Source organism: Lissotriton vulgaris, chromosome 6 (genome assembly GCF_964263255.1).
Source record: "Lissotriton vulgaris chromosome 6, aLisVul1.2, whole genome shotgun sequence".
NCBI classification, from domain to species: domain Eukaryota; kingdom Metazoa; phylum Chordata; class Amphibia; order Caudata; family Salamandridae; genus Lissotriton; species Lissotriton vulgaris.
The window spans coordinates 1,461,569,462-1,461,574,809 of record NC_141694.1 but is presented as its reverse complement, the minus strand read 5'-3'; the positions used below and the strand labels follow the sequence as shown (position 1 = coordinate 1,461,574,809).

Genomic DNA, 5,348 nt, shown 5'->3' with positions numbered 1-5,348 from the left:
GTAAATCGCGAAGGATGAGAAAAAAATGCTGTCCTCCACAATGATTGATCAGCTGTTGCTAGCAATGTCTTAAGAAAATTGGTAAGTGGAGGCATGGCAACTAAGAGGCAGAAAGTATGTTTCGAGTCTAAGCGTCACATCAGAGCATCAGCACTCCCTCATGCAACAACAACAACAATCTTACCCATCACTTCCTGTTTTATGCAGCTGAAAACATGAACTGAAGAAGATTTTATTTTTAATATGTGGACTTTATTTCTGAGCAAAGCATCAGTCATGTGTGCATTTTCCACAGTCCACCATGGAGCATTTATGTATACATTGTAAATAAATTTTGTGCAAAAAGGACTGGAAAAAATGAACTGTATTATTGCAATTTTTTTGTAAAAGTAGCAGTTTGGTATGAGTTGGCATGCATACAGGTTTACTAAATGGGATAAGCTAATTCTACTTTTTTGTGGTTAAAAAAAATGCTTGTTGATAGCTTTTTCTATCAAGAAACCAAGGAGCTAATTATTATTAATAATCTTGCACACTGAGTCTTAGGGTTTCTGATGGAAACGGTTTGGATTGTATAAGTAAGTCAAAGCCCGGTTATTGTAGTTTGAGTGCAGTAATGAAATCTGAATCTAAAATAAAAACAAATTATTTTTCGTTTTCCCGAGTTTACTATTTTAAAATATAAATGTGCTCACAGCCCCCAAAATGTCTCGGGACACAGAAAAGCTGTTGCAAATAATAAACTCCAAATCTTAGGAGGGGGTCAACTTTTAAAATGATTTTCTGTAATCAGGGATGCATTTGTGAATATATATATATATATATATATATATATATATATATATATATATATATATATATATATATATATATATACACAAAACAAACAAATTCTCAGGCAATTTTCCTTGATTTTACGTTTCTGAACTGATTTGGATCTACTGCAAAATATTTATTTTATAAGTTCCCAAATATATTCTGAAGAGTACATGATAGAAACACGTTAAACCCAAAACTATTTTGCTAAAATGTACTTCACACTTTTGCAGTTGCAGTTTTAAAAATACAATTATTAAAGAAGTGTGGGGATGGGAAATCAGTCTGCCCCACGTCTAATTGATATTTACCAAAAATAATATTAAAACAAGAATGTTTCTCAGGCACTCGCAGGGCTTGCAGTTCATCCAAATATATTGACAGTGGCTCTTTACCATTTGAGATAATGATGCTCGCAATAAGATGTAGGATGATGCTTTTTGACTATGGTAGGAATTTGAACTGTTTTTTAACAGGCAAAACATGCAATAGTGATTTCTTTTTTAATGAAGATGTGAACTCTACTAATCTACTCTGATGTTGGGTGAACGAGTTTCATAACAATGGACCAGTCTCTGGAAAAATGTGCCAGTTTTGGGTGATGGCGCAATTCTACACTTCAGAAAGTTTCAGTGATATCAACAAGCCTAATAGGTATTCTGACTCCTAAAAGGGCCTTACTGAACCATAGTGAAGCATTTAAATTTAGATGTGAATTGGAGTCCTCCAATCGAAAAGTGCTATCCATAAGACCACCACAGTGCTCATCCTAGCGCCATCATTCTTTAAGACCCAAAGTCTAGATTTATCCTTTGAGATACACTACATTAAATTTACAGTCACATTACTCGAATTTTATATAGCGCAAACTTGACCCAAAATCAGGTATCAGAGCGCTTTACATGAGGACACATTCATTTTGTTAGGCACAGGGAGATTAAATGATTTGCCCAAAATCACAGGATGTTGAGCATCGTTGTCGAGACTCGAACCCGGTCCCCAGATTTGAAGTCCACCACCCTAACCGTACATCCTCTCCCATTAAAGTGGATTTATAGATGGTTTTATTGGCAATTGGCTAGGCGTGATATAAAGGAGGGGTAAAAGGACTCAGTCTGTTAGAAAGAAAAAACATGGACACAAAGCGTTCTGTGTCCAGGTAACATGCCGCTGTTGGTATGTGCCTTTGAATAAATCTTTGCCTTAGACCTTTATGTTCTCATCATAGTGTTCTTGAGGTTATATATGCATTTGGGTTTTAAACTTTCTGGAACTTGGTTACGGTATAGGAAATTTTCACAATTTACCTTTCAAGGAGTGCACTCACCTATAAGAAGGCTCGCTGTTAACTATTCACAATAGGAGTTCCTGCAGATGGGAAAGACAAACACAACATATCTACTTTGTTCTTGTTTCTGCAGTAAATGTTCTCTCAGGTCAAATCCTTGGCTCTTCAAACTCAGGTCAGGCCTCTTGGTTTGATCGTGGATTATCCTGGAGCCACAGTCTAATGCAGTTTCCTGTGCCAGATTTTGTCTCCTTAAATTTGTTAATACTATTAAAGAGCTTTTTTATTTATTCTACCTTGTATCCATTGTTCTTAACATTCTTGTGGTGAACATGAGCTGTTTTAATGTTGTTTACACTGTTTTACTGAGGAAAGCGCAGTCCAAATTTTAACTGGTACTAAATGTGATATGAGACAAGACAATATAGGATGAATATGTTGTTCACTTTTTGTTGTTTCCCAGTGCCATTTTTGATCACATTATATTACAGATATCTATATTACTATTATAATTTGCAACGTAAGATTATAAATGATGTCATAGTAGGCTTCTCAAATTCAAAGGCACCATCCCCATGAAAATTTTCCTCTATCATAAGAGAAACTTCTGCATTCCACTCCCACAGAGAGCCTGGTCTCTTAAAATCTTGATGTCATACTGAGCTTTGACATACACCCACTTGCTTCATCTTGTGCATGTGTTGCCTCTACTTCATATTATATTCTCGATAACAATAATGAGCTTTAAATCTATTTGACTGCTGCTGTTGTCAGTCTATTCAAGTACTTACATGGTTTTATCAGGCAGTGTGGAACAATTTTTATTCCATAGGGGCTAACCAAGTTACACACTGTCTCTATCTTTTTACTACCCTGAACTTTTGCAAACAGAGCTTGACACTCAATGATGGATGTGAATTAGGATTTCATAGGCATTTGTGAAGCGCATTGGTACATTTGATCAATATTCAATTCATTCAATTAGTCCACCCTGTTAAGAATTTCAGAGGGAGGTAGCGAGGTGAGCTACTCCATTGCCCATTTGGAAAATATTCCCTGTTTTTTAAAATAATAAAAAAAATAATGCCCCTGAATCTTAAAGAATTTACTATAGGTAGGGCTAGTTTTGGATCAAGTCAGGTTGGAGAGACCCTGCAGAATAACTTCAAATCGCTAATTACGGATTGCTCAAGGGTAAGCAGTTCAACAAGAAAGATGTGCTAGGATGGCAAGCACAGACTTAAAATGCTTCAAAACTGGACTAAGCTATTATTTAACAGTGATTAATCCGTTTTTCTCTCTTATAGTCTTGGTCACCATTTATTAGCTTGGCTAAACTCATGTCTTTAACCACACTGGAGGCGATTGGTGGTGCAAGCCACGGGACAATACTTTCAATGACACTTTTAGGAATTAATCATACAGTATTTGGACAAAGAACACTTTCTAAATAGAGAACATTTTACTATGCAAAGCAATAGTACCCCTTTGAAAGATAACATTTACACGGTAGGAATTTAGTATTACAACCGTAGACTAAAGGTTTACATTAATGATTTAGTAAACCATTGAGCCATAGAAAAAATTGTCTAAAAATAAGGGTTAAGCAAACTCTCTTTGGGCAAGGCACTGGGTAATAGGCAGACTTGTCATATGGTGGCAGAGGTTAAACCTCTGGTGCTTGTTTACCTTTGGACAAGGTCATTGATCTGGGAAATGTTTTATGTGTAGGAGTTTGGAGCATGAGGAATTTATAGAAAACATAATAGTTTCAGTTTGAAATTAGTGGGTCCTCCCTTCCAAATGCTTTAAGGCAGAGATTGTTCTCACTGAGTGACTTGGGGAAATGTTTTGAAGTAGTGAGATTCTTAGATGAGCTTGACTACTTTGCTCTAGTCATTTCTCTTTAGCATGTATAAAGACCCCCGATGAGGAATAAGTTAATGCGCATGCAGTGGTGCATAAAACATCCATGGCAGTCTCATCGCTGGTATTCATATATTGAATAAGGAATGGCATCTCATTTTAAGACTTATGTTAGTGTTTGTTTGACTTCAACCATGCAGATACATTAATGTATTTAAAGAAAAGCAAAAATAGAGTTGTTACAAGCAAGAACCCAAACACTATTTCATGAAAGTTAAGGCATTTCATCATGGTTGCCATTATTCCAGCGATATTTCAGCCCAAGAACGAGAGGCTGGCCTACGATCCTTTCCCTCTAGAATGTTACTTTTTTCTTGTTACAAGTAAATTTTAGCTCTCAGTTGTCCGTATTCGTTTTAAGCTGGCCGCACATTTCTTGATTGTTCGTGTATCATTTTCTGGTGGAGTTATAAAAACTTTTCTATGCTACTGTTTTATGTCTATTGTGTTTAATAATGGCCACCCTTCTTCCAAATCAGGTAGAAATATAGTATAATTCTCTAAATTCTTTAATATAAAACAAAAGATTACCTAATCTGTGTAATTAATGACTTTTAGTATTACAGTTACCAGACCCCATTATTTGACACATTTTAAACCTGATTCACATAATGATATATTGATAGCTTAAGCCATTGGATATGCATTTTATTTACTATATTGTATGTTGTTATACATCCATCATGCTGCTGATTTCAACCTTTGTTCATGAAACCAGAACTGCTTTTGTACTGTTTCTCCAGTTACCTATTCCTCAGATAAAGTCCATCCTGTTTACTAATTCTAATTAGGCAATTACTTTCATAAGGGGTGATATTAGGCACATTACTAACTCTTGGCACAACTTGTATAATAAAAAAAGCAACGTTTATTCGCAGTACAAAAATATTCACTTTATTTACTACACTATGGAAATAGATATAATTACCCAAATCTCAATGTCACCTCCTAGTAATTGGATTTCTTTGATGTGGAGTATAGATCAAATTATTGAAATTCTGTGGTGGCTAGTTGTTAGTGACAACTGTGCTATAATGACAGATACAAACATTTTTTTTTTACTGTGTCATAATTTTGTAAATGGACTTTGAGTAATATTACAATACCAAGAGCGTAGCCATCGTGGTGTCCACACCCTAAACATAAGCCAAATTGGTAAAGAATCCTTCCTTTCATATATTGCTTACCTATTACCGCTTCCCTGGACGGATCATCTCCTGATCCCCATCAACTGGTCTATCCCTAAACCCCCTGAACATATCCCCACCACAAGACTCAAGAGAGCCTGGTCCCATCTAGCGATAGATAATTGGACCAA

The 5,348-nt window shown here is 35.7% G+C and overlaps 1 protein-coding gene across 2 annotated transcripts in view; it reads left to right on the top strand.

Annotated features, from left to right (window-relative positions):
- MEIS1 (Meis homeobox 1) overlaps positions 1-656 on the top strand; it is a 162,194-nt gene extending 161,538 nt beyond the window's left edge. Inside the window, exon 13 of one of the 2 annotated variants that reach the window (XM_086927589.1) lies at positions 1-656. This exon is cut by the window's left edge and continues 845 nt beyond it. The gene's annotated coding sequence lies outside the window, so the exon portion shown is untranslated. The other variant, XM_086927588.1, reaches the window with a different exon arrangement.
- The last annotated feature ends 4,692 nt before the right edge of the window (positions 657-5,348 follow it).